Source organism: Nerophis lumbriciformis, linkage group LG04 (genome assembly GCF_033978685.3).
Source record: "Nerophis lumbriciformis linkage group LG04, RoL_Nlum_v2.1, whole genome shotgun sequence".
NCBI classification, from domain to species: domain Eukaryota; kingdom Metazoa; phylum Chordata; class Actinopteri; order Syngnathiformes; family Syngnathidae; genus Nerophis; species Nerophis lumbriciformis.
In genome coordinates, this window is record NC_084551.2 from 13,959,718 (window position 1) to 13,980,672 (window position 20,955).

General features: G+C 39.7%; 1 protein-coding gene and 1 long non-coding RNA gene across 3 annotated transcripts in view; one reads left to right on the forward strand and one right to left on the reverse strand.

The window, feature by feature from the left end:
* The window catches only part of fbxl4 (F-box and leucine-rich repeat protein 4), a 608,311-nt gene that overhangs the window by 353,976 nt on the left and 233,380 nt on the right, over positions 1-20,955 (reverse strand). The window contains exon 10 of one of the 2 annotated variants that reach the window (XR_012050353.1): positions 15,808-15,857. The exons of the other annotated variant lie outside the window; for it this stretch is intronic. The gene's annotated coding sequence lies outside the window, so the exon portion shown is untranslated. Of the gene's footprint in view, positions 1-15,807; positions 15,858-20,955 lie in introns of those variants that run through there. 2 annotated transcript variants of the gene reach the window in all.
* Positions 1-20,955, forward strand: part of LOC133596588 (uncharacterized) — a 192,302-nt gene that overhangs the window by 32,792 nt on the left and 138,555 nt on the right. The window lies entirely within an intron of this gene.

Consider the following 20,955-nt stretch of genomic DNA (forward strand, 5'->3'; position numbering starts at 1 on the left):
TTGAAGGTAGAAAAGCGCTATACAAGTATAACCCATTTATTTATTTATTATTCAACTTGGAATTTCTCAAATCAAGCATCCTTGAAATGTTGCATAATCTTAAGTACGATTTTCTATTGGGGGAACCAAAATTTGGGTAAACAATTTGCAGTGTAGGAGCTGGCAGCTACACAGCAGCTAAGCACACAATAGCACATAAGCTAGACACGTGTCCTTAATTGAACAATATTGCAGTCTAAAAAACAGCATGTTTCAATATAAACAAGTATGAAATAAGTATAGTTGCATTTTACTTAGACATACAAAGTTTCAAAGGCAGAAGCATATTAGAAAGTATCTAGTAACAAAGGTATCCGCAGCAATTTCTTTACTTCGCCCATAGCTTAACTTTATGAAATATTGTGGCCATTAGGTGTCGCCAACAAAACAAGTACCGTATTTTTCGGAGTATAAGTCGCACCGGAGTATAAGTCCCACCTGCCGAAAATGCATTATAAAGAAGGAAAAAAACATATATAAGTCGCACTGGAGTATAAGTCGCATTTTTTGGGGAAATGTATTTGATAAAAGCCGACACCAAGAATAGACATTTGAAAGGCACTTTAAAATAAATAAAGAATAGTGAACAACAGGCTGAATAAGTGTACGTTATATGACGCATAAATAACCAACTGAGAACGCGCCTGGTATGTAAACGTAACATATTATGGTAAGAGTCATTCAAATAATTATAACATATAGAACATGCTATACGTTTAACAAACAATCTGTCACTCCTAATCGCTAAATCCCATGAAATCTTATACGTCTAGTCTCTTACGTGAATGAGCTAAATAATATTATTTGATATTTTACGGTAATGTGTTAATAATTTCACACATAAGTCGCTCCTGAGTATAAGTCGCACACTCGGCCAATCTATGAAAACTGCGACTTATAGTCCGAAAAATACGGTACCACTTCACTTCAACCTAAATACAACATAATTCCATCCCAGTTAATAATAAATAGGTAAGAGTTTTTCATACCTACCGTTGGTCTCTGTTTGAGTCATTTCACTTGATCAAAGATTACACACTACAAAATAAAGAAATTATGTATGATCTCTGCTGATATTGTGTTGGATCGCGATCAATATCGGCAACTACTTAAGCCTCTAATGCCAGTAACGTATCTGAAGTGAAAGAGTTGTATCGGGACATCCCTAATTGGTACACTATTAATACCCATCCATCCATATTCTACTGCTTGTCCCTTTCCGGGTTACACTATTAATATGCAGAAGAAAAGTATCTTCATGTACAGATGTTGAGCCTGATTCAGGCTACATTTCTTCTCAAATATTCATATTTTTAAAAAAGCTTTTCAGAATGGGTAGCCAAGTGATTTTCCAATGCTCAATTCATGTAATTTTAAGGGAACAATAATGAGCGAGTGAAGCTGAAAAACCCAATTTCCTTCATGCTTTTTGTATTCAGAAAAAGCCTACAATGACGGCCCTTTGGTCTTTTGTTACAGAAAACTGAGCTAATATCCTCCAGCTCTTGGTGCAGTTTAAAGGTCTTAATTGGATTCCATTAGTATATTGCTTGACATGACACTTAGGTCCGCTCTATTAGAATTCCCCCGTCTGGAATTACAGGACTCTCCCCGGACTACTTTGATAAAGTCTCCAATATTCTTTGTTGGATTCCCAGTTTTAGTGACAACATCATTAAAATAGTAACTGTGACCTAAAACATGTTTTTATATATCCACAGGACCCACTGTAAAATGTATGACAGTTACTCATTGGACTATTTTATGTATCAATAAACCTCTGCATTAATGCAGTACATGCTTCACCTAATAGAATGTGCAGCAAGCGTCGTAAAGTGGTCCTCGAGTTCCATGTACAGAAGATCACAGTGTATTTGGGGAGCTCCCAGCAGGTTTCTTCTCGGATTATCACACAGCCTTGAAATGTTTCCTCTTTGGTTTTTGCAGCATTAGAACAAAAGCCGTAGGAACGCCACGTTTGATGCCTTCTGTTTTATGTATTTTGCCACAGTCTGTAGGTGACATTGAGGATGTTCGGGATCTGATAATCAAGACAGCTCCAGTAAGAATCTCTCTCACTCAACTGTTTTACATTGCATTAGTGCAATAAGACATTCAGCTTTACCATCTAATTACAGTACAGCGGTACCTCGGTTTTGCAGGATTCAGTTTTCTCGGTTATTATATTGTGCCTAATAAATGGACCGGGGCTATATTGATTGTCGATTAGTCATTGACTATCTAAATGATTAGTCGACTAATCTAATTATGAAGTCTACACATAATTAGCGGCTCTAAATTAGACATCGGCTTTTGGATTTTTAGGCATCTGCTAACAAAGAGGACTAATTCCTTTACAAATATTTTACTGTGACTATGCTTAGGCTAGGATATAATAGATTTGTATTCATCCCACAAAGGGGAAATTACGTGGTTGCAGTGCGGATACAAAAAGTCCAGAAAAAATAAGATAAAACACATGAAAACAAGAGGAAAACATTAAAGAACATGAAGGACATAAAAGACTTTAAAGGAGTCCAGAGCTGATGCTACCAGCTGCCACTTCTACATACAGCAACAAAAGTACCGTATTTTTCGGACTCTAAGTCGCAGTTTTTTTCATAGTTTGGCCGGGGGTGCGACTTATACTCAGGAGCGACTTATGTGTGAAATTATTAACACATTACCGTAAAATATCAAATAATATTATTTAGCTCATTCACGTAAGAGACTAGACGTATAAGATTTCATGGGATTTAGCGATTAGGAGTGACAGATAGTTTGGTAAACGTATAGCATGTTCTATATGTTATAGTTATTTGAATGACTCTTACCATAATATGTTACGTTAACATACCAGGCACGTTCTCAGTTGGTTATTTATGCGTCATATAACGTACACTTATTCAGCCTGTTGTTCACTATTCTTTATTTATTTTAAATTGCCTTTCAAATGTCTATTCTTGGTGTTGGTTTTTATCAAATACATTTCCCCCAAAAATGCGACTTATACTCCAGTGCGACTTATATATGTTTGTTCCTTCTTTATTATGCATTTTCGGAAGGTGCGACTTATACCCCGGAGCGACTTATACTCTGATAAATACGGTAAAACAACAAAAAAACTAAACATTAGCAATAGATAACATACATTGCACACAGAAAAGACCTAACAAAGCAACCAAGCGAGCCAACTCAGTCCTAGTCTGCCCACCAGCTCTCGGCCTATGTCCGGTCAGCACGGACGAGCGAGCATCTGTCCAAGCCAGAGCACAGTGAACCTCGTCCATCCGGACGTTCAGCGCAAGCTCCGCAGCCTCGTCTTTTCCACGCGGACTTCGGTGCGACAGAGAGCCAGCAGCTAATCTACGGACAAAACGTGGCCATGGCTAGAAGGATCCAAAAGTCCACAAAAAGAACAAAAAAGCAGCGCAGAAGTCAGGAAAGTACCACCCCTTGTTGCGCAGTCCCAAAGGGGCCCAAACCAAAAGGGAAAAAAACACATGAAAACCAGATGGAAACATCAAGAACACACAAGAGCTCAGAGCTCCTGCAACCAGCAGCCAAGACGGCAGCGCCATCTTGAAAAAAAACCAACCCTGCAAAAATAATAACTATTATATGGGTGGGTGTTGGGGGGAGTGGAGCACAATGACATAAAAAAAAGTACAAAGTTGACAACAAATAATAATATAAATTAATATAGTGCAAAAGGTAATGTACAGTATGTTATGCATGATTGTCCAGTTTTGCCTGAAAGGTAGTGGGAAGAAGATAACGTCATATTAATTTATCAATTTTAATTTGTTATTTTTCACACTTTCTAATCATATAACGGAACTGTGTGTGTAATAATCTCTCCTTGAACACAGACAAGACCAAGGAGATGATTATTGACCCACAGGGAAGGAATGCACGGTACACACCTCTGTACACAGGGGGGACAAAGGTGGACAGGGTGAAAACCTTTAAATTCCTCGGGACCCACATCAGCGAGGACCTCACCTGGGATCACAACACCCAACAAACAATAAAGAAAGCCCAGCAGCGATTGTACTTCCTTAGAAGGCTGAGAAAATTTGGCATGCCACCCAAAATTTTCAGCAACTTCCATAGAAGTACGGTTGAGAGTGTCCTTACCAGCTCAATCACGGTCTGGTATGGAAACTGCACTGCTAAGGACAGGAAGGCACTCCAGCGAGTGATTAAAACTGCTCAGTACATATCAGGAGCAGCCTTCCCCTCACTACAGGACATGTACTCTACCAGGGCCACCAGGAGAGCACACAACATCATAAAGGACAGTACACACCCCCAGCACAGTCTCTTTAGCCTCCTACCATCAGGCAGACGATACAGGAGCCTGAAATCCAGGACTACGAGACTGACAAACAGTTTCTACCCACAGGCCATCAGGCTTGTGAATGCTAACTTGTGAATGCTAGCCCCCCCCCCCCCCGTTTTACTTTTGTCTTTTTGAACAAAAGACAGCTACCATGACCACCCCCGAACTGTGAACCATCACTGTAGACACTTTTCACCTTTGATCACTAAAGACACTTTAAAGGGAAACATTATCACCAGACCTATGTAAGTGTCAATATATACCTTGATGTTGCAAGGTATATATTTTAACCGATTTCCGAACTCTAAATGGGTGAATTTTGGCGAATTAAACGCCTTTCTAATATTCGCTCTCGGAGCTATGACGTCACGTTGTGACGTCATATCGGGAAGCAATCCGCCATTTTCTCAAACACCGAGTCAAATCAGCTTTGTTATTTTCCGTTTTTTCGACTGTTTTCCGTACCTTGGAGACATCATGCCTCGTCGGTGTGTTGTCAAAGGGTGTAACAACACGAACAGGGACGGATTCAAGTTGCACCAGTGGCCCAAAGATGCGAAAGTGGCAAGAAATTGGACGTTTGTTCCGCACACTTTACCGACGAAAGCTATGCTACGACAGAGATGGCAAGAATGTGTGGATATCCTGCGGCACTCAAAGCAGATGCATTTCCAACGATAAAGTCAAAGAAATCTTCCGCCAGACCCCCATTGAATCTGCCGGAGTGTGTGAGCAATTCAGGGACAAAGGACCTCAGTAGCACTGCAAGCAATGGCGGCAGTTTGTTCCCGCAGACGAGCGAGCTAAACCCCCTGGATGTCTTGGCTCACACCGTCCCTTATGCCACCGAAGATGATCAAGAGAAGAATATCGACCCTAGCTTACCTGGCCTGCTGACATCAACTCCAAAACTGGACAGATCAGCTTTCAGGAAAAGAGAGCGGATGAGGGTATGTCTACAGAATATATTAATTGATGAAAATTGGGCTGTCTGCACACTCAAAGTGCATGTTGTTGCCAAATGTATTTCATATGCTGTAAACCTAGTTCATAGTTGTTAGTTTCCTTTAATGCCAAACAAACACATACCATTCGTTGCTTATAAGGCGATCGCCGAATTCGTCCTCGCTTTCTCCCGTGTCGCTGGCTGTCATGTCCGTCTGTTTCGCTTGCATACGGTTCAAACCGATATGGCTCAATAACTTCAGTTTCTTCTTCAATTTCGTTTTCGCTACCTGCCTCCACACTACAACCATCCGTCTCAATACATGCGTAATCTGTTGAATCGCTTAAGCCGCTGAAATCCGAGTCTGAATCCGAGCTAATGTCGCTATATGTTCTATGTGCCATGTTTGTTTGTATTGGCATCACTATGTGACGTCACAGGAAAATGGACGGGTGTATATAATGACGGTTAAAATCAGGCACTTTGAAGCTTTTTTTAGGGATATTGCGTGATGGGTAAAATTTTGAAAAAAACTTCGAAAAATAAAATAAGCCACTGGGAACTGATTTTTAATGGTTTTAACCCTTCTGAAATTGTGATAATGTTCCCCTTTAACTGCTGCTGTGACCAAATGTCACCTCCATATTTATACTGTTGACTGTCAATCAGAATGTGCAATAATGTTATGTTACTTACTGTGCCTCGTATATACATTTTTATTTTTATTTTTTATTTTTAGCTAAGTACCGTGTGACTTGTTGAAGGGTGGACTAGCAATTGTACGGCAAACTGTCCGTTTAACTGTGCATATGACAAACAATCTTGAAGAACGTTAGCGAGTCAGTAGCTGATTTAAATTTCTCCTTTATTTACAGTCTAGCACCAAACACCTGTCAGTGATTGCATGACAGCGGTGCTGACACGAGCACTTATCTTAAAGCACTGCTGTGAATGTGTGTCTTTGGTGCATTACATAGGCACAGACTATAAATATTTAACTGTTAACATGTCACAGACACCCTATAGGAACACAGTGTTTATAGTGCAATTTCAAAACCTACAGTGACCGTGGGGAGATAATTGCTGTGTTTATAGGAAGGAATATTGCGGCAATTATCCCCATATGATGCCTTGTTGGAATAATTATGTGTACCTACAATAAAAAATTATACGAATTAATTGTCCAACTAATACTGGCTCACATCACCTCAAGGTCTTTTTGCAGAGGTAAGAAAAAGCGTTGGAATTAAAGACGGTATGAGCGACACAGTGTCCTCTCATAAAAAAAAAAAAAAAGAAAACATCTACTTTATGACAGGGGAGACAGGTGATCTTGTCCAGGGAGGAGTGACATTGTAATTCTCTAATGTTATTATCACACTCACTGGGTGTCTGAGTGTACCTGCTCTGATTTACACAGACAGGCCGCAGGAAATGGATCTCCTTCTCGTGAAAGAGCAGAGCGTAGTATAAGAGCCTTTACAATGCTTTTATAATATAATACTTGTGATGACTTATTGGTAATCAGTCATAGTACCTGTGAGGTTTTCCTCCTGCCCTTCATCTCACTCACCTTAACATTTATCCTTTTTCTCCTCCTCCTCTTATCCTGTCTGTTGCTTCATTTTTTTTTTTTCTTCTGTTTCTCTTTCGCTGTATGTCAAGTTATAAAATAGATTGTAATTACTGCGGTGCTGTGAGAAGAAAGGATTAATTAAAATATAATGATGCCGATCACACCAGCGGGCATCTGGTGAAATCTGTCCATTTAGGGGCTCTGGTAGAAGACATGTAATGCCCTGATCATAATGCAGCGGCCATGCTAATCATGAAGAACATTTTAATATGGGTGAGCATAGATGGAAGGACAAAACATTACAATGAACTAGTGTTGTCCCGATACCAATATTTTGGTGCCGGTACCGGTATCAAAATAATTTCGATACTTTTCGGTACTTTTTGATACTTTTGTTTTTTGTTTTTTGTCCTGTCCAGCTTCTCAGGCAAATCATATAGTTGATGTAGATGCCCATATCGGCTGTTCAGATTTACTTTACAAAAGAGAAGTGCAGGATTCTTCTCTTGCCTTATTTGTATTTGACTTTATTAAATGTATTTATATTATCATTTGGTGCAGCCGGGCCGGGAGGGGATAGAAATAGAAAAAAAAAGAAGACAGAGGGGGAAATTGTGGGGACAAGAGGGGGATTAAACAGAGAGACAAAAATAACAACAGCAAACAACAACAACAACAACAGCAACAACAATAGAGCAACATCAGCAAATACAACATGCACAAATATGATGGTAAAAGTGATAGCAAATAAGCAGTTAGCGAAAATAAAAAATAATACAGAAATGACAATGAGCATTAATACACTACAAATGGAGCAATACAAATACCAATAGAAATAGCGCTATTGATAATGAACAATACCAATACTTTACCTTTATTATCAACAATACAGTTGTTCAAATGCAACAATACATATATGTAATGATAACTTGAGATACGAAAGAATGCAGAAAAATGGAGGGGAAGAAAGAGAAGCAACCTACCTTAACCTTGTAGATTGTTATAGTAACAATAGGTTAAGCTTTGTCAGTGTGCCATGTGTTATACCCAGTTTACCCTAGGGCAACAACATTAATATATGTTTGATGAAACGTGATTACCGTATTTTCCGCACCATAAGGCGCCCTGGGTTATAAGCCGCGCCTTCAATGAACGGCATATTTCAAAACTTTGTCCACCTATAAGCCGCCCCGTGTTGTAAGCCGCATCTAACTGCGCTAAAGGAATGTCAAAAAAACAGTCAGATAGGTCAGTCAAACTGTAATAATATATTAAAAACCAGCGTGATGTGGGCGCGCATGGAGTCGTATATCAACATGGACGGAGCTGCGTGAAAAAAGCCACCCGGCCTCTTCGCGTAAACTTACCTTAACCACTCGCTCATCTTTTCTTCATTCATCCATCCCTTCGAGTTAGCTTTTATGATGACGCCGGCTGGAAAGGTCTCTTTTGGCAAGGTCTTCCTTTTGAATATCACCATTGGTGGAAGTTTCTGGCCATTAGCATGGCAAGCTAGAACCACAGTGAAGGATGACTTCTCATTCCCTGTGGTGCGAATATTCACCATACGTGCTCCCGTTGTATCCACAGTGCGGTTCACAGGAATATCAAAAGTCAGTGGAACCTCGTCCATGTTGATAATGTTCTCTGGCCGGATCTTTTTTTCAGCTATCTTGTTTTTACAATATGCACGGAAAGTAGCCAGCTTTTCTTGAAAGTCTTTAGGAAGTTGCTGTGAAATAGTAGTCCGTGTGCGGATGGAGAGATTGCGTCTTTTAATGAACCGGAAACCTGTCGCCATTTTGTGGTCTTTACAGATGTAAACACACAAAGGAAATGAAACGTAAAATCCGCGCGCTTCTTCTTCTTCTACGCGGGCGGGTGGTTGCTTACAGTAGAAGAAGAAGCGCTTCCTGTTCTATGGGGGCGGGTGCTTACCTTGGCGGTTGCTTGCGTAGAAGAAGAAGCACTTCCTCTTCTACGGGGAAAAAAGATGGCAGCTGTTTACCGTAGTTGCGAGACCGAAACTTTATGAAAATGAATCTTAATATTAATCCATATATAAAGCGCACCGGGTTATAAGCCGCACTGTCAGCTTTTGAGTAAATTTGTGGTTTTTAGGTGCGGCTAATAGTGCGGAAAATACGGTATGTGCATGAGTGTATGTATGCATATGTACTTGTATATGTATAGAATGTGTATATGTGTTTGTACAGTGGATGTATATGTACAGTATGTGTATATGTGTGTTTGTTTTTGATACTTTTCTAAATAAAGGGGACCACAAAAAATTGCATTATTGGCTTTATTTTAACAAAAAATCTTAGGGTACATTAAACATGTTTCTTATTGCAAGCTTTTCCTTAAATAAAACAGTGAACATACAAGACAACTTGTCTTTTAGTAGTAAGTGAGCAAACAAAGGCTCCTAATTTAGTCTGCTGACATATGCAGTAACATATCGCTTCATTTTCCATTCTATTATTCAGTCAAAATTATTAAGGACAAGTGGTAGAAAATGAATTATTAATCTACTTGTTCATTTACTATTATTATCTGCTTACTTTCTCTTTTAACATGTTCTATCTACACTTCTGTTAAAATTTAATAATCACTTGTTTTTCTGTTGTTTGGATGTTTACATTAGTTTTGGATGATACTACAAATTTGGGTATGAATCCAATACCAAGTAGTTACAGGATCATACATTGGTCATATTTAAAGTCCTCATGTGTCCAGAGACGAATTTCCTGAGTTTATAATATACATTTTAAAATAACAAAAGAAGATGTTGTGATGCCAAAATAATATTGATGTAGTCATAGTAGTATCGACTAGATACACTCCTGTACTTGGTATCATTACAGTGGATGTTAGGTGTAGATCCTCCAATGGCGTTTGTTTACATTTTGGCACCGGTGAGCTACGGTGTGTAGTGAAGCATGTTTAGCTATTCCTCGTTCTGCAGGGATGATACTTGTAAGAAACTTACTTTATTTGTCACCATGGAGGCGAGGATTAGTGATTTAGAAGTAGCACTGCAGACTGGGGCTGGACTTTAGCCACTAGCTAGCTAGCCATGTCTTAAAGCACCTCTTCCTGAGGGCGTTTAAGTGTTATAACTTCACCTTTATCATTAGTTTTTAAGCCAAAATGCATCCGTTCTCCCTTTTCTGTCTACACACTGTCTGCTTGTAAGTACTCCGTGATTGTGCGCTGCCGAACATGCTCCTCTGCTCGGAAAACCAGCAATGTCCCGATGTGACGACGCGCCGTCATGCCCGTAAAAAAAAGGGGGCGGCGGGGACCGATACTTTTTAGAGGCGGTATAGTACCGAATATGATTCATTAGTATCACGGTACTCCGTGATTGTGCTTGTCTGCTCGTAAACCAGCAATGACACGATGTGATGACGACGGCGGCGCGGGGGGTGGTGAGCCGGTACTTTTCAGAGGCGGTATAGTACCGAATATGATTAATTAATATTGCGGTACTATACTAATACCAATATACCGTACAACCCTAGTTCTAACTTATATCTGTCAGTAAACTCGCCATGAATGCGCTAAAAACTACCAGTGTAGTGAGTTTACATTATTCACCCACGGAACTTAGTTATTAGTTAACTAGTTATTAGAGAGTTCCGGTCGGACAGTTTTTCACGGGACACATTACCTCCTTTTATGCACCCTATAATCCGGTGCACTTTATATATGAAAAAAGATTGAAAATAGACCATTCATCGGCAGTGCGCCTTATAATGCGGTGCGCCCTATGGTCTGGAAAATACGGTAATATATACAACAGTGTATAACACAATGTAACAGTATTCTGGTGCAATAGTTTTTATTTTTAATCCAAAAAATTTAAACCGTGACTGAAATATATGAATATGGATTGTTGTATATGAACAATTTATTTTTATATTGTTGATGCCTAAATAGCTCCTAGGGCGAGCCACCCCAATCAGGAATCCTAATCCATTTTTTGTATTTAATCATCCTAGAATTGTTCCATCTGAAATATTATCTACATTTTATGTTTTAATTTTTACATTAAGCTTTCAATGAGATTGTGGAACTGACTTAAAACACACAGTGCCCCGTGCGATATTTTGTCTTCTATAAACTTATTTTTGACGAATAAGATGATAATCATTTGAGTTGTGTAATAATGTAAACTTTGAATCAATTTCCAAAGAAATTTGCTGCAAATGCATGGCTAAAAAAATAGATTCTAATAGAATCAGTGAAGTTGACTTTGGTGTGTGCGTTTAATGCACAGATGTCAAACTCAAGGCCCTGGGGGCCAAATCTGGCCCGTCACATTATTTTATGTGGCCCCGCAAAAGCCTGGAATTGAAATGCGTTAATAAAATGCTTAGTCGTTCCTTAATAAATATATTTGTTCTTTCCCTTTTGACATTAAAAAACATGTACTGCATGCAATTACACATTTTTTTAAATTCAATATTATCAAAATCTAAATATTATATTATCATGTATTCCAAAAATAATTTTTGTTTAAATAAAGATAAATACTGTACTTAAATATCTGCTTGACTTATAATTTCAAAAGAAATTATCATTCAAATTGTAGACTGTAAAATTTACAATAGATTTTTTGGTTAAATTCCGCTGACTGAGTTTTTTTTACCGTAAAATCAACTTTGGTACTGTTTTTTTCCATATACAGTAAGACACACAAAAAAAACATTAAAAACAACAAGATTTTATGGTAAAAAAAAACAAAACAACTGGCAGCTCTGTTGCCTGAATTTTTCCGCTAAAAACAGTGGTATTGTTTCTCCATTCCATTCCATGTATTCTATTTTTTTATATGCTGTAAAAACCCAATGCTTTTTCTGTAAAATTCAGGTGACTGAGCTGCCAGTTTTAAAGTAAAATTTAAATATTTTGTGGCAGCTCATGTAAAAAAATATATTGTTAATGTATTATACCGTATTTCCTTGAATTGCCGCCGGGGCGGCAATTAATTTAAAACCTCTTCTCACTCCGGCGCTTACCAAAGGCATGCGGTAAATTTAGGCCTGCGCTTATAAATTTGAGTGTGATGTAAGGATACCATCATGAAAAGCACATAAAAAAATAAAAAAAACGTTATTATGGTCTTACCTTTACTTATAAATGAAGTCCATGCGCAGCTCCTTCTGAACAAAAGCATTGTTCCTTATCTTTCTTCAGTTTTAAAAGTTTCGCTGTCTTGATGCAGATCTTCCTTTAATTATTACCTCCTGCTTCGATTGAAAGTCCAGTTTAGAAAACTGTTTTATTTTAGATATGTAATCCTCCATGTTAAAAGTGCAAGCGAGAGGAAAAAATAAACGATCGCTGCTAACTGTTGCTGCTTGTTGTCACTTCTTCTGCAGCCGAGTAGTCGCAAGAAGGATCACTAGCGCCCTCTACCACCAGGAGGCGGGAGTCATTTAATGACTCATATTTGACACACGCAGCTACGGTATATTAATAAAACATAGCTGCTTACTGTTCTTTTTAGCATATTCAATAGCTTGGACCTTAAATCCTACTGAATAGCTCTTAATCTTCTTCCCTTTATGCGATTTCAAATTATTGAAATCAGCCTCCTCCATTTTGAAAACGATGCCAGGTGAAGTGTCACTCGTGACATGATGAGTTTGACCCGGCGGAAATTCTAGGCATATGCTAAATATTTTGCGAAACGAGTTTGACCCGGCGGAAATTCTAGACATGCGCTAATAAAAATAATATTTTGCGAAACGAGTTTGACCCGGCAGCAACGTTCCCTCTACGGTGTGCGCCTGCACAATTGCGCACTGCTCACGCGTCCTCTGCGCACAGCAAATTAATGCCGCGCAGAAAATCAAAAATCCCATCTGAACTCTAAACAAAATAAACACATTACAATTTATTCTGTATGATTTTGCAATGAAACTCTGTGAGTGACAGGTGACAACAAGAGTGGCCCCAATGAATAAAACAATCTTTGTCAACACAGTCGAGACGCTTTACGGACAGGAATTCCATCAATCACTTTATTGAGCAAAACTGTTTGTAGCCACACCAAAAACATGAGTAAAAAAACTTTTATCTATAAAAATTGGTAATTATCTGCCATACAAACCAGGCTTAAACCAACATTGTCATCCGTCGTTTCAACAGAAGCCGCTGGCTCTGTCTCACCTGCACCAACACACGCACTCATGGCACTTAGCCAGTGCTGCGTTTATGGCCACACAAAAAGTCGGACAACCCCAACGCCACACAATGTGTAAATGCCAGGTTGTAACACTATGACTCCTCAATCAGATATGTGCTTATTTTACTGCCATTTATTAAGAATGTTAATCTAAGGATATTATTCATGAAATGTTGTCACTAGATTTCATAAATGCTAATAAAAATATGTATTTTACAGACAGAAAGTTACAGGAACTAAATGTAATCTCTGAAAGGGGTAACATTTATTTTAAAGGCAGGACCCGCAGCCAGACATACAATACTAGCACATAGGTCATGAAAAACATGTTTTTGTTGTTATTGTCATTGTAAGAGGGTAAAATCACTTATATCAGAAAATTATTTTAATAAAACATTTAAATTGTTATGATGTCAGGTTTGGGACAGGTGTGACACTGGTGTAGTCACAGTGTGCACGTCTGATGTTGCTCACATGTGCTCCACTGAATGCTCAGGGAGTTTGTGCGTTTGCTCACACACATGAAAAATTAGAGGGAACCTTGCCCGGCGGTAATTCTGGCCCGGCGGTAATGGTAAGCATGCGCTAATTATTTTGCGGAACGAGTTCTAGGCAGGCGCATACTATATATCCGGCAGCAATTCAAGGAAATACGGTATATATATATATATATACATGTATATTCATATATTCCTCATTGTTAAAAGCAACCATAACTGCGATGTGGCCCTCAATGAAAACGAGTTTGACACCCCTGGTTTAGTGGCGTGTTTGGTGTGTGTGTACGTGCACCGTGTTTGGCTTGGATCGTCAACATCCTATAGTTTCCATCTGTTTGACCGCCGCAAAGAGTGAGAGCTTTAGAAAGTGTGTTGTTGGGTACAAACCGCCCCACCACCACCACCACCGCTGCTGCTCCCACCGCCATGGCAACAATAAAAATGTCAGTCGTCACACACAAGAACAATCTGCAATCAGATTTACTGTGCATGAAATATGGTAGTGCTTTTATTGGTCCAAAGGCTTGTCACTCATAATTTATTGGCTGTTGCCAGGAGGGTTGTGATGTCAGCAAGCTCCCAGTACCCTCAGGAGAGTCAGAAGAAAGCAGATGAAAGAGATAGGGCTGTGAGGCGTGGTGCTCGGGCGGGGGGAAGGAGATGTGAGGAGAACTAAATAGTGTGACTGTGTGTGTGTGTGTGTGTGTGTGTGTGTGTGTGTGTGTGTGTGTGTGTGTGTGTGTGTGTGTGTGTGTGTGTGTGTGAGCGAGAGAGAGAGAGGGAAGCAGAAAAAAGAGAATGGGGGTGAAAAGGTGACAGAGATGACTGGAAGGAGTGAGGGAAATAACATGCATCCATCCTGTTCCTCTCCGAGGAGGTTTATCACATTGAGAAAGTGAAATCATCATGTCTCTTTTCTTTGCCTCCCTTTTATTTTAGCCTCCCTTTTCTTTGTTGCCCTTTCATTTTGTATCCTTTTTTTTTAAATGTATCGATCACATGGACGGCGGAGGAAAATAACAATTACCGTATTTTTCGGAGTATAAGTCGCACCGGAGTATAAGTCGCACCTGCCGAAAATGCATAATAAAGAAGGAAAAAAACATATATAAGTCGCACTGGAACCCGGCCAAACTATGAAAAAAACTGCGACTTATAGTCCGAAAAATACGGTAGTTAGTAATTGACGTCTCCACTTGAAGCCTCCCTGACCCAGAAATAATATAGCGAAGACTCTGATGCCTTTCCGCTATTGGGACTGCAGCGGCAAGGCAAAAAGTAGTGACATTTAGAAAATAAAGTTAAGGGGGAAAAATCAGTTCGGCTTTGTGTCAGAATTAGACTTAGACGTAGACTTCCTTTTTATTGTCATTCAAATTTGAACTATACAGTACAGATAAGAACGAAAGTTCGTTACATTAGCTCATGGTAGTGCAGGATACAAAAGCAATAAGGTGCATACCGTATTTTTCGGACTATAAGTCGCAGTTTTTTTCATAGTTTGGCCGGGGGTGCGACTTATACTCAGGAGCGACTTATGTGTGAAATTATTAACACATTACCGTAAAATATCAAATAATATTATTTAGCTCATTCACGTAAGAGACTAGACGTATAAGATTTCATGGGATTTAGCGATTAGGAGTGACAGATTGTTTGGTAAACGTAGAGCATGTTCTGTATGTTATAGTTATTTGAATTACTCTTACCATAATATGTTACGTTAACATACCAATCCAATCCAATCCACTTTATTTATATAGCACATTTTAAACAACAAAATGTTTCCAAAGTGCTGCACAACAATATTAAAAACAATTAAAAACAATATAAAATAAATATGATTAAAAACGATTTTAAAGGGTAAAACCAATTAAAACAGTAAATAGAAATCAAAATTTTAAAAACACAGAGGACAACAGAGGACCACACAACTCACGTAGTGTTAAAAGCCAGAGAATAAAAGTGGGTCTTAAGACGAGACTTAAAACACTCCACTGTGGGAGCAGTTCAATCATGGAGGGGCAGAGTGTTCCAGAGCTTAGGGCCGACCACAGAGAAGGCCCTGTCTCCCCTGGTTTTAAGTCTCGTCTTGGGCACCACGAGCTGGAGCTGGCTCTCGGACCTCAGAGCGCGCGCAGGATTGTAAGTTTGGATGGACACCAGGCACGTTCTCAGTTGGTTATTTATGCGTCAAATAACGTACACTTATTCAGCCTGTTGTTCACTATTCTTTATTTATTTTAAATTGCCTTTCAAATGTCTATTCTTGGTGTTGGGTTTTATCAAATAAATTTCCCCAAAAAATGCGACAAATACTCCAGTGCGACTTATACATGTTTTTTTCCTTCTTTATTTTGCATTTTTGGCAGGTGCGACTTATACTCCGGTGCGACTTATACTCCGCAAAATACGGTATATCAAAAAATAAATAGGTTACTTTACAGATAATGTATTGCACTTTTTCACATTTATATTGTCTTTTTTATTCCAGCGAGTTAATCCATTTTGGGGGGAGTTGAGGGGATAATTATGATGCCAAATTCAAGAGTTTTACGGCCTGAGAGAAGAAACTGTTACAGAACCTGGAGGTTCTGCTTCGGAGGCTGCGGAACCTCTTTCTAGAGTCCAGCAGTGAAAACAGTCCTTGGTGGGGGTGGGAGGAGTCTTTGCAGATTTTCTGAGCCCTGGTCAGGCAGCGGCTTTTTGCGACCTCCTGGATAGGAGGAAGAAGAGTCCTGATGATCTTAAGGAGTCCTGATGATCTTGGCAATTAGTATTATTGAATACAAAAATAAAAATTAGAATATCAAAAAAACATAATCATCCACAAGTTTGGCATATAATAGTATTTTAGCTTATGATACGAGGCGTCTTTCAGCATTTTTTTCCCTTTGAACCACCTGTAGTGTCCAGATTACAGACATCTTCATAACAAGTTTTCTTAATGTACAAAACCCCAAACCAGTGAAGTTGGCACGTAGTGTAAATGGTAAATAAAAACAGAATATAACGATTTGCAAATCCTTTTCAACCTACATTCAATTGAATTGACTGCAAAGACAAGATGCTTAACGTTCGAACTGGTAAACTTTGTAGTTTTTCGCAAATATTAGCTCATTTGGAATTTGATGCCTGCAACATGTTTAAAAAAAGCTGGCACAAGTGGCAAAAAAGACGGAGCAAGTTAAGGAATGCTCATCAAACACTTATTTGGAACATCCCACAGGTGAACAGGCTAATTGAGAACAGGTGGGTGCCATGATTGGGTATAAAATGAGCTTCCATGAAATGCTCAGTCATTCACAAACAAGGATGGGGGAAGGGGTCACCACTTTGTGAGCAAATTGTCCAACAGTTTAAGAACAACATTTCTCAATGAGCTATTGCAAGGAATTTGTCATGATCTGTTGCCCGCATCATGTTTTGTTTAGTTTTTGACTCCATCAGTTCCTGTTTTGAACACCCCTGGGTTTGTGTTTTGGTTACCATGGGTGCAGACTGGTTTCACCTGCCTCTGATTAGTGTTCGGCATGCTCACCTGCTGACGGGCACTAATCAGAGAGCTACTTATTCCCGTTTTTCACCACACTCAGTCTGGTTTTCTTATTTGCTTCCACGCAACAGTTATGGCGGCTACTTTGTTTGATTCCTTTGTCTGTTGATATGCTAAGCTTTCGCGCAAGCCTTTTTCATTATATTCCCGTGCTATCAGCTCGTTTGTTTTGTTTGTTGGTACGTTGCATGATTTATGGACAATAAATAATTTCCTTACCTGCACCTTGCCTCCGGAGTTCCGTCTGCATCTTGTGAGAATGATCCATGCCGTAAAATGCCACCCCTCCGTGACAGAATTAGTTTTTCTTTTTTGTGTCTTCACACAAAACTTTTCGTTTCTTTGGTTATTTTGGAGCTTCGGCCAAGAGAGCAGTAATTGAATGTAGGCGTTCTTCTTCTTCTTCTTGTTTACTGGCGCCACGCAGGCGTTCGCATCAACTTCCGTCTTATTAATGGATGGGAAAGGGGCAGTGACGTTTGCCGTGAAGAAAGTCAGCACATTTGTATTTTTTTGGTCAAAATCGCTTAGTGCCAATAAAAGCGTTACAGGCCCCCTCAGGCCATGAAGGCTGTGTATTTTAACTAGTCGTAAGTCCATGTATCACCCCAAAAGTTATGCAAATATTTTATGAAGGTTTAAAAGTTACTTAGTTGTGTTTAATATTCAGTCAATGCAAATAGCATTTATATTTGTGGATATGGCTATCTTGACTTCCGTAACTGGAACACTCCTAACTCGGATGTGACATCATTCCCAACTCTGACTTTCGGCTTCCAAGATAAATGGAACTCAGCAATAGACATAAAAAACAGTTCCAACCGTCTAAAACAGGGGTCGGCAACCTTTACCACTCAAAGAGCCATTTTGACCCGTTTCACTAATTCAAGAAAACAATGGGAGCCACAAAACTCTTTTGAAATTTAAAATGAAATAACACTGAATACAAAGTTTTTTTTTTGCTTTGTGCTAAGTATAAACCAGACACGCGGCCCACGAGACGTTATTTTGCGGCCTGCACTTTAATATAAAAAATGTATGTTAGCGCGGCCCGCGAGTTTTATATAAATGGCGCTTGACAGCGTCATACTTGCCAACCCTCCCGATTTTACCGGGAGACTCCCGAAGTTCAGTGCAACTATTCTATCGGATGTCTGCTGATTTTCACCCTAACAACATTAATAAGGGTGTGCCGTGATGGCACTGTCTTTCGCGCCTTCTACAGCCTGTACTAACAGCATGCCAGTCCAGTTACATGTTGTATGAGGCTTCTGCAGACACACATGAGTGACTGCAAGGCATACTTAGTCAACAGCCATACAGGTTACACTGAGGGTGGCCGTATAAAACAACTTTAACACTCTCACTAATATGCTACCACCAAGCCCCTCCCCCCCTCCCCTCCGTGCGTCAGTTGAGGTGGGCGGGGTTTGGTGGTAGCGGGGGTGTATAATGTAGCCCGGAAGAGTTAGTGCTGCATGGGATTCTGGGTATTTGTTCTGTTGTGTTTATGTTGTCTCACGGTGCGGATGTTCTGCCGAAATGTGTTTGTCATTCTTTTTTGGTGTGGGTTCACAGTGTGGCGCATATTAGTAAGAGTGTTAAAGTTGTTTTATACGGCCACCGTCAGTGTAACCTGTATGGTTGTTGACTAAGTATGCCTTGCAGTCACGTACGTGTGTTGGTCAAAGCCCGCACACAACATGTGACTGGGCCTGCACGCAGATAGTGTAAAATCTAACGCTAAAGGCACTGCTATAACGGCACGACCTCAATATTGTTGCCCCGGGAGATTTTCGGGAGAGGCACTGAAATTCGAAAGTCTCCCGGAAAAATTGGGAGGGCCAGCAAGTATGCAGCTGAGCCGCATCAGAGTGATCAAAGAGCCGCATGCGGCTCCGGAGCCGCGGGTTGCTGACCCCTGGTCTAAAACAACGCAAGCAGAGGGCATTTTTCTTTGAGAAAGGTCAAATTATTTATCAATGCTGGCAAAGTTATCAAGTTCATTTCCATTTATTGTTTGCCTAGAATTTTTTGTATACAATATTTGTTATTTAGAAATAATTTTTCTTTTATTAAAAAGCATGTTACAAGTTTTTGGCGGTCCTTAATGAATTGACAGCAATGTATTCAATTAAGTTACCACTGTATTTGTTGACATACTTGTGATGATTGAGCAAATTTTATAAAAGAGGTTGTTTCGTTTTTGACTCCCTTAGTTCCTGTTTTGAGCACCCCTGGGTTTGTGTTTCAGTTGCCATGGCTGCAGATTGTTTTTCACCTGCCTCTGATTAGTGTTCAGGAAGCTCACCTGCTCCTGGGCACTAATCAGAGAGCTACTTATTCCCTGCTTTTCGCCACAGTCTGGCTTCAGTCTGGCTCTCTTATTTGCTTCCATGCAACAGTAGCGACGTCTACTTATTTGATTCCTGAGCTAAGCTTTGCCGTTTGTTTTCTTGTTAGCTATTCCATTAGCTTCCCGTGCTATCGGCACGCTGTATTTTTGTGTTTTGAATGATTTATGGACATTAAATCATTTCCTTACCTGCATCTTGGGAGAACGATCCACACATCAACATGCGACCCCGTCGTAACAGAAGTGAGTTCAGTCGGTGTTCTTTCTTAGGGAGAAATAAATGATTGCACGCTCATCGTGATCATGATGTGACTATTTCACAGTTTCTGATTATTTATTTTTTTTCAAATGCTATTCAAAAACTTTATTCTAAAATGGTGCACAAATGAATCCTAAGCAGATTTAATTTCTATCGACGCCCCACGTGAAACCACAGCAATTTTCCGTGAGAGATGTAGATAGAAACTAACAGCTGAAGAATAGTTGAAAAAAGCTCTGCCCTCTGCAAAGACAAAGTGAATATGAAGGAGAATGCATGAGTGCTGAAACAGCCGTGTTGTGGCATTAAAAAATGAGCTAAGATTGAATCCCTCCAATGAAAAATGATCTTGTGTTCTCAGAAAACTATTAGAATGTTTACATTTGAGGCATTTTGCTCCATATTAAAATAATTAATCGCCTCCATTTTCAAATTAAAAGTACATTACAAGACAATTACAGATGCAAATGAGTCTGGGCCTGTCAAGAGGAGACAGAGCAAGAGAAAGGGGTGACTGTGTTGATGCATGAGAGTTTGCCGGGCGTGCGTCCGTGTGCTTGTGTGCGTGCTTTTGCGCAGCATGTTAAGAGGAATGTGATTTCTATTGTGGAGTTAAAATTACATCAGCATATGTAGATAAATCATAGCTCTGCTCGGCTGCTGATTGGTTAGAGGAGTATCTACTAGGGTTGTACGGTATACCGGTATTAGTGTAGTACTGCAATACTAATGAATCATTTTCGGTACTATATCGCCTCTGAAACGTACGGGTCCCGTATACTTAACATCCACTGTAATGATACTAAGTCAGTGGTTCTTAACTTGGGTTCGATCGAACCCTAGGGGTTCGGTGAGTCGGCCTCAGGGGTTCGGTGAAGCCTCTTGTAAATAAAAACGTCTCCCTATCGACGTACTACGGATACCCCCAAACAATGTTCCCTCTAATTTTCCATCTGATTTGCAGGTGTGTAATTTGTTGTGAGTTTATGCACTGTGTGGGTTTTGTTCTTTGAACGGTTCATTTTGTGCACCAGTAAAAAAAACTTATAACTTTGTCTTGAATTGGAAAAAAAAACATTTTATTTTTCACTAAAGAAGGGTTCGGTGAATGCACATATGAAACTGGTGGGGTTCGCTACCTCAAACAAGGTTAAGAACCACTGTACTAAGTACAATAGC